The following is a 16810-nucleotide window of genomic DNA, read 5'->3' as shown; positions in this document are numbered from 1 at the left end:
CATCAACCTACAGAAAACATAAAATAACAATGGAAAATAGAAATTTAACATAGATAAGTAAAAATTGGGTCGCCTCCCAACAAGTGCTTCTTTAATGTCAATAGCTTGACAGTGAGCTCTCATGGAGCCTCACAGATGTTTAGAGCATGATGATGGCCTCCCAACACCAAACTTAGAGTTTGAATGTGGGGGCTCTGTTTGACTCTGCATTAAGAGAAGCCTTTCCTGCTTCTTTTCTATGGTTACATAGAGGGATCCTTGAGCCTTAAACACAAGGTGGTCCTCATTCACTTGAAGGACCAACTCTCTTCTGTCAACATCAATCACAGCTTTTGCTGTGGCTAGGAAGGGTCTACTAATGATGATGGATTCATCCATACTCTTCCCAGTGTCTAGGATTATGAAATCAGCAGGGATGTAGTGGCCTTCAACCTTTACTAGAACATCCTCTACAAGTCCATAAGCCTGTTTCCTTGAATTGTCTGCCATGTCTAGTGAGATTCTTGCAGCTTGTACCTCAAAGATCCATAACTTCTCGGTTACAGAGAGTGGCATGAGGTTTATACTTGACCACTGGTCACACAGAGCCTTCTCAAAGGTCATGGTGCCTATGGTACAAGGAATTGAGAATTTTCCAGGATCCTGTCTCTTTTGAGGTAATCTCTGCCTAGTCAAGTCATCCAGTTCTTTGGTGAGAAAGGGGGGTTCATCCTCCCAAGTCTCATTACCAAATAACTTGGAATTTAGCTCATGATTGCTCCAAGGTACTTAGCAACTTACTCTTCAGTAACATCTTCATCCTCTTCAGTGGAAGAATACTCATCAGAGCTCATGAATGGCAGAAGTAAATTCATTGGAAATTCTATGGTCTCTGTATGAGCCTTAGATTCCCATGGTTCCTCATTAAGGAACTCCTTAGAGGCCAGTGGATGTTCATTAAGGTCTTCCTCAGTGGAAATCACTGCCTTTCCCTCCACTAAGCATTCGGCCATGTGGGATGTGTTTATGGCCTTGCATTCTCTCTTTTGGTTCTCTTCTGTATTTCTTAGGAGAGTACTATGAGGGAGTTCAGTAACTTTCTTACTCAGCTGACCCACTTGTGCCTCCAAATTTCTAATAGAGGACCTTGTTTCAGTCATGAAACTTGGAGTGGTCTTAGATAGATCAGAGACTACAGTTGCTAAGTCAGAGTGGCTCTGCTTAGAATTCTCTGTCTGTTGCTGAGAAGATGATGGAAAAGGCTTGCTATTGCTAAACCTATTTCTTCTACCATTACTGTTATTGAAGCCTTGTTGAGGCCTCTGTTGGTCCTTCCATGAGAGATTTGGATGATTTCTCCACGAAGGATTATAGGTGTTTCCATAAGGTTCTCCCATGTAATTCACCTCTTCCATTGCTGGGTTCTCAGGATCATAAGCTTCTTCTTCAGAAGATGCTTCTTTAGTACTGCCTGTTGCTGCTTGCATTCCAGATAGACTCTGAGAAATCATATTGACATGCTGAGTCAATATTTTTTTCTGAGCCAATATGGCATTCAGAGTATCAATTTCAAGAACTCCTTTTCTTCTGATTTGTCCCATTATTCACAGGATTCCTTTCAGGAGTGTACATGAATTGGTTATTTGCAACCATTTCAATGAGTTCCTGAGCTTCTGCAGGCATCTTCATCAGATGAAGAGATCCTCCAGCAGAGCTGTCCAATGACATCTTGCACAGTTCCGACAAACCATCATAGAAGATACCTATGATGCTCCATTCTGAAAGCATGTCAGAAGGACACCTTCTGATCAATTCCTTGTATCTTTCCCAAGCTTCATAGAGGGATTCACTTTCCTTCTGTCTGAAGGTCTGGACTTCCACTCTAAGCTTACTCAATGCTTGAGGTGGAAAGAATTTGCTCCAATGGCAGGGATAGAGATGCTTCTCCCATAGAAGTCGGGAGTAGGTGTAGTAAAGTCACTGGTGCACGAGATTGTGATCATCAATGGCACCAAAAACTTGGTACGCACAATTGTAATCTCAACTCTTTATCACAACTTTACACAACTAACCAGCAAGTGCACTGGGTCGTCCAAGTAATAAACCTTACGTGAGTAAGGGTCGATCCCACAGAGATTGTCGGCATGAAGCAAGCTATGGTCACCTTGTAAATCTCAGTCAGGCGGATTCAAATGGTTATGGTGAATTAATAATTAAAATATAATTAAAATATAAACTAGGATAGAGATACTTATGTAATTCATTGATGAGAATTTCAGATAAGCGTATGGAGATGCTTTCGTTCCTCTGAACCTTTGCTTTCCTGCTGTCTTCATCCAATCATTCCTACTCCCTTCCATGGCAAGCTGTATGTAGGGCATCACCGTTGTCAATGGCTACATCCCATCCTCTCTGTGAAAATGGTCCAATGCACTGTCACTGCATGGCTAATCATCTGTCGGTTTTCGATCATATTGGAATATGATTTACTATCCTTTTGCATCTGTCACTACGTCCAGCACTCGCGAGTTTGAAGCTCGTCACAACCATCCCTTCCCAGATCCTACTCGGAATACCACGGACAAGGTTTAGACTTTCCGGATCTCAAGAATGGCCATCCATGGGTTCTAACTTATACCACGAAGATTCTAATATCTCAGACTCGGTCCTCTGTATTAGATATCTAAGAGATACTTATTCTAGCTTGTTTGCATGTAGAACGGAAGTGTTTGTCAGGCACGCGTTCATAGGTGAGAATGATGATGAGCGTCACATAATCATCCCATTCATCATGTTCTTGTGTGCGAATGGATATCTTAGAACAGGAATAAGCTTGAATTGAATAGAAAAATAATAGTACTTTGCATTAATCTGTGAGGAACAGCAGAGCTCCACACCTTAATATATGGTGTGTAGAAACTCTACCGTTGAAAATACATAAGTGATGAAGGTTTAGGCATGGCCAAATGGCTAGCCCACAAACGTGATCAAAGGATCAAAAGACAATCCAAAGATGTAAATACAAGAGTAAAAATTCCTATTTATACTAAACTAGTTACTAGGGTTTACAGAATGAGTAATTGATGCAGAAATCCACTTACGGGGCCCACTTGGTGTGTGCTTGGGCTGAACATTGAGCTTTACACGTGTAGAGGCTTCACTTGGAGTTGAATGCCAGTTTGTAACCTGTTTCTGGCGTTTAACTCCACTTTGCAACCTGTTTCTGGCGTTTAACTCCAGAATGCAGCATAGAACTGGCGTTGAACGCCAGTTTGCGTCATCTAAACTTGGGCAAAGTATGGACTATTATATATTTCTGGAAAGCTCTGGATGTCTACTTTCCAACGCAATTGAGAGCGCACCATTTGGAGTTCTGCAGCTCCAGAAAATCAACTTTGATTGCAGGGAGGTCAGAATCCAACAGCATCTGCAGTGCTTCTTCAACCTCTGAATCTGATTTTTGCTCAAGTCCCTCAATTTCAACCAGAAAATACTTGAAATCACAGAAAAATATACAAACTCATAGTAAAGTCCAGAAATGTGAATTTTAATTAAAAACTAATAAAAATATACTAAAAATTAACTAAATTATACTGAAAACTATGTAAAAACAATGCCAAAAAGCGTATAAATTATCCGCTCATCACAACACCAAACTTAAATTGTTGCTTGTCCCCAAGCAACTAAAAATCAAATAGGATAAAAAGAAGAGAATATACTATAAATTCCAAAATATCAATGAAACTTAGCTCCAATCAGATGAGCGGGACTTGTAGCTTTTTGCCTCTTGAATAGTTTTGGCATCTTACTTTATCCATTGAAGTTCAGAATGATTGGCATCTATAGGAACTCAGAGTTCAGATAGTGTTATTGATTCTCCTAGTTCAGTATGTTGATTCTTGAACACAGCTACTTTATGAGTCTTGGTCGTGGCCCTAAGCACTTTATTTTCCAGTATTACCACCGGATACATAAATGCCACAGACACATAACTGGGTGAACCTTTTCAGATTGTGACTCAGCTTTGCTAAAGTCCCCAATTAGAGTTGTCTAGAGTTCTTAAGCACACTCTTTTTTTTTTTTGCTTTGGACCTTGACTTTAACCGCTCAGTCTCAAGTTTTCACTTGACACCTTCACGCCACAAGCACATGGTTAGGGACAGCTTGGTTCAGCCGCTTAGGCCAGGATTTTATTCCTTTAGGCCCTCCTATCCACTGATGCTCAAAGCCTTGGATCCTTTTTATTTACCCTTGCCTTTTGGTTTTAAGGGCTATTGGCTTTTTGCTCTTGCATTTTGGTTTAAAGAGCTTTTGGCTTTTTCTGCTTGCTTTTTCTTTTTCTTTTTCTCTTTTTTTTTTTGCTTTTTTTTCGCTATTATATTTTTTTCTGCAAGCTTTTGTATTCACTGCTTTTTCTTGCTTCAAGAATCATTTTTATGATTTTTCAGATTATCAAATAACATTTCTCCTTTTCATCATTCTTTCAAGAGCCAACATATTTAACATTCATAAACCACAATATCAAAAGACATATGCACTGTTCAAGCATTCATTCAGAAAACAAAAAGTATTGTCACCACATCAAAATAATTAAACTAGTTTCAAGGATGAATTCGAAACCATGTACTTCTTGTTCTTTTGTAATTAAAACATTTTTCATTCAAGAAAGGTGATGGATTCATATTCATAACTTTAAGGCATAGACACTTAGACACTAATGATCATGTAGTAAAGGCACAAACATAAATAACATATAAGGCTCAAAAACCGAAAAACAGAAAATAAATAGACAAGGAGATTAAGGAATGAGTCCACCTTAGTGAGGGTGGCGTCTTCCTCTCCTTGAAGAACCAATGGTGCTCTTGAGCTCCTCTATGTCTCTTCCTTGTCTTTCTTGCTCCTGCCTCATAGCTCTTTGATCTTCTCTAATTTCATGGAGGATGATGGAGTGCTCTTGGTGCTCCACCCTTAGTTATCCCATGTTGGAACTTAATTCTCCTAGGAAAGTGTTGATTTGCTCCCAATAATTCTGTGGAGGAAAGTGCATCCCCTGAGGCATCTCAGAGATTTCATGGTGAGGAATTTCCTTATGCTTATGTTGAGGTCCATGATCTCTTATTTGCTCCATTCTTTTCTTAGTGATGGGCTTGTCCTCTTCAATGAGGATGTCTCCCTCTATGTCAATTCTAGCCGAATTGCAGAGGTGGCAAATGAGGTGAGGAAAGGCTAACCTTGCCCAAGTGGAGGACTTGTCAGCCACCTTGTTGAGTTCTTGAAGTATAATCTCATGAACTTCCACCTCTTCTCCAATCATGATACTATGGATCATGATGGCTCGGTCTATAGTAACTTCAGACCGGTTACTAGTAGGAATGATTGAGCGTTGAATGAACTCTAGCCATCCCCTAGCCACTGGTTTGAGGTCATGCCTTCTTAATTGAACCGGCTTGCCACTTGAGTCAATTTTCCATTGAGCTCCTTCCTCACATATGTCTGTGAGGACTTGGTCCAACCTTTGATCAAAGTTGACCCTTCTTGTGTAGGGGAGTGTGTTCTCTTCCATCATTGGCAAGTTGAATGCCAGCCTTACATTTTCCGGACTAAAATCTAAGTATTTTCCCCAAACCATGGCAAGCCAATGCTTTGGATTCGAGTTCACACTATGATCATGGTTCCTAGTGATCCATGCGTTTGCATAGAACTCTTGAACCATTAGGATCCCGACTTGTTGAATGGGGTTGGTGAGAACTTCCCAACCTCTCTTTTGGATCTCAAGTCGGATCTCTGGATACTCATTCTTTTTTAGCTTAAAAGGAACCTCAGGGATCACTTTCTTCTTGGCCACAACTTCATAGAAGTGGTCTTGGTGGACCTTTGAGATGAATCTCTCCATCTTCCATGACTCAGAAGTGGAAGCAATTGCCTTCCCTTTCCTCTTTCTAGAGGTTTCTCTGGTCATAGGTGCCATAAATGGTTATGGAAAAACAAAAAGCTATGCTTTTACCACACCAAACTAAAAATGTTTGCTCGTCCCCGAGCAAAAGAAGAAATAAAGAAAGAAAAGAAGAAGAGAAATAGAGGAGAGGGAGAGAGAGGTGTTTTCGGCCATTAGGGTTGGGTTTGGGAGGGAAAATATTTTAAATTTTGAAGGTAGGTGGGGTTTTTTGGGGAAGAGGGGATGGATGTGAGTGGTGAAAAGGTGATGGAAAAGAGTGATTGAGTTGATTGGTGAAGGGTATTTGGGAAAGAGAGTTATGAAAAGGTGTGAAGAGGAGAGAGAAGAAAATATGGGGACCCTGTAGGGTCCACAGGTCCTGAGGGGATCCTGTGGGGTCAAGGACTTAACATCCCTGCTCCAATTAGGCGTGTAAAATGCCCTTGCTGTGCAATCCTGGCGTTTAACGCCAGATTGCTGCCTGTTTCTAGCGTTAAACGCCCAAATGTAGCTTGCTTCTGGCGTTTAACGCCAGGTAGATGCTTGTTTCGGGCGTTAAACGCCATCTTGGTGCCTGTTTCTGGCGTTAAATGCCAGACAGATGCTTGGTTCTGGCGTTTAAATGCCAGACTGCTCTCCTCCAAGGTGTGCTGTTCTTAATGCTATTTTTCATTTTGTTTTTGATTTTTCAGTAGTTTTTATGACTCCACATGATCATCAACCTAAAGAAAACAAAAAATAACAATAGAAAATAAATAAATATAATTAGATAACATTGGGTTGCCTCCCAACAAACGCTTCTTTAATGTCAATAGCTTGACAGTGAGCTCTCATGGAGCCTCACAAATAATCAGAGCAAGGTTGAAACCTCCCAACACCAAACTTTGAGTTTGAATGTGGGGTTTCAACACCAAACTTAGAGTTTGGTTGTGGCCTCCCAACACCAAACTTAGAGTTTGACTGTGGGGGCTTTGGTTGACTCTGCAGTGAGAGAAGCTTTTCATGCTTCCTCTCTATGGTTACAGAAGGAGATTCTTGAGTTTTAAACACAAGGTTATCCTCATTCAGTTGAAGGATCAATTCTCCTCTGTCCACATCAATTACAGCTCTTGTTGTGGCTAGGAAGGGTCTTTCAAGGATGATGGATTCATCCTCATCCTTCTCAGTGTCTAGGATTATGAAATCAGTAGGGTTGTAAAGGCCTTCAACCTTTACTAACTTGTCCTCTACTAGTCCATAAGCCTGTTTTCTTGAGTTGTCTGCCATCTCTAATAAGATTCTGGCAGCTTGCACCTCAAAGATACCAAGTTTCTCCATTACAGAGAGTGGCATTAAGTTTATTCCTGACCCCAGGTCACACAGAGCCTTCTCAAAGGTCATGGTGCCTATGGTACAGGGTATTAAGAATTTGCCAGGATCCTGCTTCTTTTGAGGTAATTTCTGCCTATCCAATGCCTTTAATTCATTAGTGAGCAAGGGAGGTTCAGCTTCATGATTGCACCTAGGTATTTAGCAACTTTCTCTTCAGTAATGTCTTCATTCTCTTCAGAAGAAGAGTACTCATCAGAGCTCATGAAGGGCAGAAGAAGGTTTAATGGAATCTCTATAGTCTCTAGGTGAGCCTCAGATTCCTTTGGTTCCTCATTGAGGAACTCCTTATTGGTCACTGGACGTCCCAGGAGGTCTTCCTCACTGGGATTCACGTCCTCTCCCTCCCTTGTAGGTTCGGCCATGATGGTTAAATCAATGACCTTGCACTCTCTTTTTGGGTTCTCTTCTATATTGCTTGGGAGAGTACTATGAGGGGTTTCAGTGACTCTTTTACTCAACTGGCCCACTTGTGCCTCCAAATTTCTAATGGAGGACCTTATTTCATTCATGAAACTTAAAGTGGTCTTAGATAGATCAGAGACTATATTTGCTAAGCTAGATAGATTCTGCTCAGAATTCTCTGTCTGTTGCTGAGTGGATGATGGAAGAGGTTTGCTATTGCTAAACATGTTTCTTCCACCATTATTAAAGCCTTGTTGAGGTTTTTGTTGATCCTTCCATGAGAAATTTGGATGATTTTTCCATGAGGGATTATAAGTGTTTTCATAGGGTTCACCCATATAATTCACCTCTGCTATTGCAGGGTTCTCAGGATCATAAGCTTATTCTTCAGAAGATGCCTCTTTAGTACTGTTGGATGATTCCTTCAATCCATTCAGACTCTGAGAGATCATATTGGCTTGCTGAGTCAATATTTTATTCTGAGCCAATATGGCATTCAGAGTATCAATTTCAAGAACCCCCTTCCTCTAAGGCGTCCCATTATTCACAGGATTCCTTTCAGAAGTGTATATGAACTGCTTATTTGCAACCATGTCAATGAGTTCTTGAGCTTCTGCAGGCGTTTTCTTTAGGTGAATGGACCCACATGCAGAATGGTCCAATGACATCTTTGATAATTCAGACAGACCATCATAGAATATATCCAGGATGGTCCATTCTGAAAGCATGTCAGAAGGACACTTTTTGGTCAGTTCCTTGTAAAGGATTGAACTTGGCTAAGAAAGCCATGACCTGCTAATCCCAAGAGTTCAGGCTGTCTTTATGTTGAGAGTCCAACCATATTCTGGCTCTGTCTCTTACAGCAAACGGGAAAAGAATAAGTCTGTAGACCTCGGGATCAACCCCATTGGTCTTAACAGTATCACAGATCTGCAAGAATTCAGTTAAGAACTGAAAAAGATCTTTGGATGGAAGTCCATAAAACTTGCAATTCTGTTGCATCAGAGAAACTAATTAAGGTTTCAGCCCAAAATTGTTTGCTCCAATGGTAGGGATTGAGATGCTTCTTCCATGTAAATTGGAATTTAGCATAATAAAGTCACCAAGCATCTTCCTTGCATTGTTATTATTTTCGTCCATGTCTCCTTCTTTTTCAAAATTTTCAGTCAGATTTTCTCCAGAGAGTTGTGCTTTAGCTTCCTTTAGCTTCCTCTTTAGAGTTTTTTCAGGTTCAGGATCAGCTTCAACAAGAATGTTCTTATCCTTGTTCCTGCTCATATGAAAAAGAAGAGAACACAAAAGAAAATATGGAATCCTCTATGTCACAGTATAGAGATTACTTATGCAAGTATAAGAAGAGAAGAATATAAAAAGGAGAAGAGGAAAAATTCGAACACAGAGAGGGGGATTGGGTTCGAATTTTTGGGTGGAAGAGAAGTGTTAGTAGATGAATAAATAAATAAAAGGAGGTGAGGAAGAGAAGAATTTGAAAAAAAAATAAAATAAAAATATTTTAAAATTAAAGTTAAAATTTGAAAATTAAAATTGAAATAAAATTAAATTGAATTTTTAAAATAATTAATTAATTAAAAAGGAATTTTGAAAAAGGTGAAGGTAATTTTCGAAAATTAGAAAGAGAGAGTTAGTTAGGTAGTTTTGAAAAAGATAAGAATCAAACAAAAAGATAGGAATAGGTTGAAAAAGATTTGAAAATCAATTTTTGAAAAGATAAGAGATTATAAAAGAGGTTAGAAAAGATTTTGAAATTGATTTTGAAAAGATGTGATTGAAACTTATTTTGAAAAAGACTTGAAAAAGAAATTTAAAAAAATTTGATTTTGAAATCAAATTTGATTACACTCAATTCGCTCAGTGTTTAGGGCTTTAATCACTCAATTCTCATTTTATCAAGCTTTTCAAAGATTTGCACTTCATCTAACAATCAACTAGTATCTAATGCATGAAAGACAAGCATCATGAGGTCTTTTGAGGGTTGTAATAGGGCCAGGGTTTAGGTAGGATAAATTTGGTTAAGTGGACTTAAAGAATTAGTTCTTTGATTAGCTTAAGTGCTCACTAATCCTATAACACCTATATATTTATAACAATGCAACCTAGCTACCCAATTTTCCTCCTAACTCACCTTACTTTTTTTTTTAAATTATTTGTTGTCTTTGTTAGCACAAGAGATGCATACGACCTAAAACAAAGAACACATGAGCATTTTTCCAATTGCCAATTTTTTATAATGAGTTCCATGCCTCTATCACCAATGCTTCCCAATAATTCCCCCCACACTTAGAATATACACACTAATCCACCCAAGCTAATCAAAGAGTAATTTAAGGACATCAATGGTTTTTCTCTTAAGGGGTAATAATGTGCTAAAATCAGAACAAAAGGGAATTACAGGCTCAACAGGGGTTCACAATGGTGAGTACAAGGGCTGGCCATATATGTTGGTGAGTTTAACATCAAAGATGGCCTCAATCATGCTAAATGCATCCAAACAACAAATACAGGATATAAAGAATCATGCAAATCAATGATCACAGTCATAAAGGAGTAAAAATCATACCAGAACAAATATTATGGTTAAAAAATGCAACCATCTATCAAGGCTCAAATCTTACAAGGTATGTTATTCTAGCTTTTTCCTATGTTCCACAAACAGCATACTTCAAGCAAGTTAGAAAACGCAATTTTTTTTCAATTCAACCGATGGTATTCCCTAGGAAAGATTTCATGGAAATTCCTTGGTGTTTCACCAACTTATTCATTCTATCATGCAAACATTAACTACCATATAACTAAACACACTAAAGAAATATATACAAACAAATCAACGAAGATGCAATGAAAATAAAACTGCTAAAATTGAGTAAAAAGGACTGAAAGAGTATTGCAAAGTGATTTGAGAAAAGAAATTTTTACCCCTACGAAGTCAATCTTCCCCCACACATAGTTCGTGCACGGCCCTCTATGCTTGCTTAGGATCCGGGAGAATAAGAACTTCGGGCCACCTTCAGGTGGTGGTATCTGATGGAATTTTTGTGGAAAAATGAATTTCCAAAACACCAAAAACTCACCGACAAGTGTACCGGGTCGTATCAAGTAGTAAAACTCACTTAGAGTGAGGTCGATCCCACAGGGATTGATGGATCAAGCAACTTTAGTGGGTGATGAGTTTAGTCAAGCTAACATTGAGTGATTTGAGTGACAATTGAAGCAGCAGAAAGTAAATGACAAGAAATTATAAATTGCAGAAAATAAATTGGACAGAAACTTAAAGAGCAAGAAATGTAAATTGCAAGAATCTTAAATGACAAGAAATGTAAATTGCATGAAATATAAAGGGGAATGGGTGCTGGAAATTTAAAATTCAACAGGAACGTGTAAATAGCAATCAAACAGAGAAGTAAAAGATGCAAAATCATGCAACAGATCTAACAGAAGAGTAAAATGCCTTGAAGAATTGTAAAGACAGAAAAGCAATGCTTAATTTGCAGCAATTTAAAAGAATGTTGAAGATCTCAGGAGTGGAAGAGACTAGAAAGCAAGTCTAGATCTCAAATCCTTCCTTGATCCAACAATAAACAGATTGAAGAATAAAGACAAATGGAAGCAGTAAGAGAACTTTGATTCAAATTGCAATTCACTGAAATTATGCAGCAAGGCAAACAAAGGAAAATCTCAGAGGGAGAATGAAACAGAACTCCTTCAATTCTCCACCCAAGATTCAAAAACAAAGAAAAGAAAACTAAAGAGAGAGAGCTCTCTAATGCTAATGCTCCCTAGTGGAGCCAATCCCTAATACTTTCTAATGGAGCTCCTTTTGAAAATGAGAGTGATGCCTTTATATAGGCTTTTTACAAAATGAAAATAAAATGAAATTGAAATGAAAAACAAATTAAATGAAAATTCTAATTCTAGCTTGTTCTTGTGCATTTGAATGATGATGTGGGCTTTGCTTGCTTTGGATTTGAAGAGAGATGGATCTAGTTGGCCTTGGTTTAATTGATGAAGAATTAAATCCAATTTGATTTTTAATTGAATTTTGGACCATGGTGCAGCTCCCAGGGTAAAGCTCAGTTGGAAAACCCAACTTAGCTTTCAAGTTGTGTTGTCCGTGTCATTTGATGCGCGTCCAGCCTTGGTTGTGTGCCAAAATTGTGCGTCAAAGTTCCTTGGTGCCTTGGGTCCGTGTCAATTTGTGGGGGAGAAGGGGGGAGATAGTGCTCAGTTGGAAAAACCAACTGAGCTTTCCTTTGTGGTGCCTTGCTTTCGGCCTCAAGGTCTTAGGTTCAACACTTGGTGGAAGCACTTTTGTTAGCTTTTTTTCTTGTATTTTCATGAGTGGGAGCCCGATAAAGCTCAGTTGAGAAAGTGAACTGAGCTTTATTTTGCTTTCCTTGTTTTCCTTGTGTCTCCCCCTTCGAGCCTTGGTGGAAGCATTGGCTGATTTTTTTGCTTATTTTTAGCCCTAAAAAATGCATTTCACTCGTGCCTCAATTTCGTGCCAAATATGGACTATGATACATTGTTGGAAAGTGCTGAATGTCAGCATTCCAACGCAACTGAAAGCACATCAATTGGACGTCTATAGCTCAAGTTATTGCCCTTTGAAGGAGGCATGGTCATGCTGTGAACGCCCACTTTTAACTTAGCGAAATTTCTTGCCTCCAAGCACATTTTTCTTGTACGGCAAAGCTAAGTTCACTTAGTGAACTGAGCTTTGTGTGCTGATTGTTCATGCTTCCTTGATTTGGTCATGGGTCATGCTTTTAAAAGCGTGGCCTAAGGCTCCAAAGTGTGCTCAAACTTCAAAGTGTGCCCTAAAGCTCTTTTTTTTCTCCTTTTTAGCTTATTTTGTGCTTCTTTGCTTCTTTTTCTTCTTATTTCCTACCAAATTTATAAAATTAAAAGATCAAGGAAATATACCATTTAAGCATAAAAGAATGCAATATTTAAGCACTAATTATCAATTTCTTGTATGAAAAAGCATAGAAAAACATGACATGATGACATGTCATCACAACACCAAACTTAAACCTTGCTTGTCCCCAAGCAAGAAAAGAATCATGCAATAAAGATTGACAATCCAAGGTAAGAAGAATAGCAACTCAATGTTCATGGTAGGCTAGTTTTCTATGCATGCTACAATCACAAAAGAAATGTAAATGATTGATGCTTCTATCTAGCTCATTTTATGAAATCTTTTTCTTATATTTCTTCCTTGAAACAAGCTTTTGCTTTTCTTATTAGCTTCTCCTTTTGGGTGCTTTGCCCCATGAGTTAATAACAAAGCTACGATTCTAAATGCTTTGTTTTCAAGTATTACCACTTGATACATAAGCACCACAAGCATTTAATTAGAGGACTTCATTAAGCTCATTTTTCTTTTCTTTTCTTGACTCTCTAATCATTGATGCTCAGAACCTTGAGCTTTGAGGGAGTGCTTTTGCACTTGAGCCTAGCCTTGACTTCTAAGTGTTTTGTTTTCAAGCATTTGGCTTGATACATAAACACCACAAGTACTTAACAAATTAATTGTCATTGGTACTCAGAGCCTTCAGCTTTTTCATTCTTTCCCTTTTTCTTTTCTTGCTTTAATTGTATTTGCTTCTTCAAGGTTTTCATGATTTTCAAAAGATTTCACAAAATGTCCTAGATGAAGACTTCAATTAAATAAAATCCAATGCAATTGGGCAACAATTAATCATACTAGCTTTCCAAAACTTATATGTACATGCTAAACTCTTCTTTAATTCCTTGTTTGTTTATGATCATGATGCTCTATTGCTTTTGAACTCACAAAACTCATGTTGGTAATCATAATGGCATGGCAACATGTTACAAATCAATATTCAAACTATGCTTATTCATACCACACATGCATATAGAGAATATAAAGACAATCATGCAAAATAAAGTGCTGGAAACAAAGGAGAGGAAAAGGAACTTTACAACCTTGTAGTCCATCTTCTCTATTGTTGTCATTTTCCTCTTATTCTTCCCTTTCCCTTGCCAAACTCAGAATGCTTGCTCATCCTCAAGCAACAATTAGAGCAATGGCTATGGGGCTAAGATGGATCATGAATGTCTTATACAATGAAATGTTAGTAGCACATGTGTTTTAAGCAAGAAAAATTAAAGATAACAATCAAGGCACAAGAGATAGAGATATTTTGATTGCATAGATAAGAAGGTGTGCACAATACATTGCATAAAAAGATAAGTGGCACACCAAAATTAGTGTGACACTTTCACTTGGATTTAATGCAAGTATCTTGTAAGAATTGGAACCAAATTTTGTTGCATAGCAACACCAAACTTAGAATGCAATCCTATGTCCATTTTATTTGAAATAAGACTAAATGAAACTGTGGTATGTTAAATACAATCACCAAGCCAAGAATCTTGTCATGAATAAAGCTCTCTTGATGATGTATTAACAAACACAGTTAATAAAAGAAAGCATTAAAAAAACACGTAAATGAATAAAGAGGAAACTAAAATGTTAAACCAAAAGAGAAAAATAAAATTGCAGAGGCATTATGATTATGCAAACAAGCATTGTTACTTGAATAAATTGCATAGAAAAATAAGTGGCACACCAAACTTAGAATCTTGGTGTGTCACTTTCATTTTTAATTTGATGCAATCATCCAAAAAGATTGAAAACAATTTGTTGCAAGGCAACACCAAACTTAGAATGTAACCATATGCCAATTTATTGAATTTAAACAAAACAAAGAACGAAGACAAAGCAGAGAAGAAATGTTACCTACGGTTGGGTTACCTCCCAACAAGTGCTCTTTTAGTGTCATTAGCTTGACATGTTGTTCTTCACTTTCTTCCTCTTCTTCCAGTTTGTTAAGAGGAATGACCTTAAGGGGGGAGAAGATTCAGCTAGTGTCCCTTGTCTTGGCCTTTCCTCAGCAAGCTTCCTTTTGCAAATGGCTTGATTAATCTTGCTTGCTGGATCAGGGACAGGATTAGTGTTCTTGCTAATTGCCTTCACTCCTTTGAGTTTAAAACTTGGTTGATGTGTGATTATTGGAGTTATTTCTTCATCAAGAGCTTCTTGCATTGGTGGTTCTGTGAGCTCTTCCTTCATGTACTTCTCTGCCACACTTGAGTGTGAATTTTCTTGAATGACTTCCTCACCTTCTTGCTCCTCCACTCCTTTCTTTGCACCCAATATTTGACTTAATAGTTCTTTTATGGAGGAGGTTTGTTGTTCTTCCCAAGATTTCTTCATTTCCTTTTCATATTTTTCGATCACAGATTCAAGGGAAGTTTGTGAGGGTTGTGAATGTCCATGTTCCTTTGTCACCTCAAGTGCAGTTTCATTTTCAACCACCTCATTCTTCATTGAAAGTTCACTTGATGCAGTAGCCTCCTCATCTTGCTCTTCCACTTTATCCTTCACATCCATCAATTGGTCTTCATTTTCCTTGCTTCATAGTTCTAAGTATTTCTCTGTGTCATCCAATTGCTCATCCGTGTTGTAAGACCCTAGATTTTTAGAAATTAAATAATAAATTAGTTATGATTTATTTTATTTATTCAGGATATTAATTTTAGAAATTTATATATTGATTGGACATCTTCTTATTATTGATTTAAAAGCTTGAGTAATTGAAAAATAATGAGGACTTCAGATAAATGGTTTAATTTGAATTATTAGATTTTAAACTTTATTTTATGATTTTAAAGAAAATTATTTTGATTATCTTTAATTATTGAATTAGAATATTTATTTGAAAATAAATTAAGTTAATAATTAAATAGTATTTTTACAGATATTATTATTATTGGATTAAATTTGGTTTCAAATTATTACTTTACCCTTCTAATTTTATAAAATCACCGAATTATCCCTAAATCCAATTATACAAAACCCTAATTGAGACCCTAATCCTAATTCCCCTAAACTAGCCGCCTTTCCCTTTTTTTCCCTTTCCTTTTCTTCCTAATCTAGCACACACTACACAACAGCAGTAAAAAAAACAAAAGAAAGAAAAGAGAGACGGGGAGTTGGAGTGAGGGAGCTGAATGGAAAGGGAAAAGAGAGAGAGCGTTTGGAAACCGAGAGAAAGAGAGAGACGGGGAAGAGGAGAGTGATTGGAAGGGAGGAGACCGCATCTGCTGCGCCGCCACTGCTATCCCGTCACTGTGGCCATCGAGTCACCGTCATAGAGCTGAGTCGCGAAGAGAGAGTTCACGAGCGAGAGAGAGAGCGATGTGGAGGGCGAGAGTCGCGAGCCTGGGAACGCCGTGATCATCGCATCGCCGCCATCGTCGCGCCAGCCACCACCGCTGTCGGTGATGAAGCCTGTCGCCACCATCCGCGCCTCCATGGTCGCTGCCGAGCTTGCCGTTGCGGAGGAAGGGATGCGCGCGAGGAGAAGGCCGCGGAGGAAGATGAACCATTGCTGCTAGAGGCTGCTGCCGTTCTGTCGCCCGGGATCCATTGCCGCTCTTCTTCCATGTTTTTCTTTTGTTACAGTAAGCATTTTTGTTTCGAGACCCTTAGCTAGTGTGTATGCGTTATGTTATGTGTTTGGTGGAAATTCTGAGGTTTTGATAATGTAGGATCGATTCCTGGTTATTGCATGTCGCATTTGGGGTTGCCAGCGAGAGTGGAATAGGATGTGGTGGTGATTGCCAAGGTTATAGACCGAGAGAGAACGGAGTTTATCCCACAGTTAAATCATAAACGAGGTAGGGGATTTTATAAAACTAATTTATTTTAAAGTAGAATTGTTATAAATTGATATGACGAGCGAAATGCTTTTCTGGTGATTATGTAAGTCTTATGCATTGTTTGATTTGTTTGGATGAGTATGGTTGTCTTTTAACTGAGATAATGTTTAATTTTGTTAAAATTGAGATTTCTGATTGGTTTGGCTTGAAGTGATTCTTGATATTTAAAAGTCCGGATTTGGTTTATTTGGAAAACTGATTTGGTCTTGAACCTGTTGGAAAGAGTTGAGGATTTGTTTGGTTGGGACCCGAAAAGGGTGGCTAGATCCAAGTTTTAGGGGAGGTGCTGCCGAATTTTTATAAAATTAAGATTTTGTTTTAAAATATGATTTAGAAAAAGAATGAATTTGA

General features: G+C 38.2%; 1 non-coding gene across 1 annotated transcript; it reads left to right on the top strand.

Moving 5' to 3' along the window:
- The first annotated feature begins 1761 nt into the window (after positions 1 to 1761).
- LOC148580237 (small nucleolar RNA R71) lies at positions 1762 to 1869 on the top strand. Its single transcript, XR_015895602.1, has one exon. It is a non-coding gene; the product is annotated as a small nucleolar RNA R71 (small nucleolar RNA).
- The last annotated feature ends 14941 nt before the right edge of the window (positions 1870 to 16810 follow it).

Source organism: Arachis ipaensis, chromosome B10, assembly GCF_059453495.1.
Source record: "Arachis ipaensis isolate K30076 ecotype BB chromosome B10, ASM5945349v1, whole genome shotgun sequence".
Taxonomy (NCBI): Eukaryota; Viridiplantae; Streptophyta; class Magnoliopsida; order Fabales; family Fabaceae; genus Arachis; species Arachis ipaensis.
This window is presented reverse-complemented; position numbering and strand designations above follow the sequence as displayed.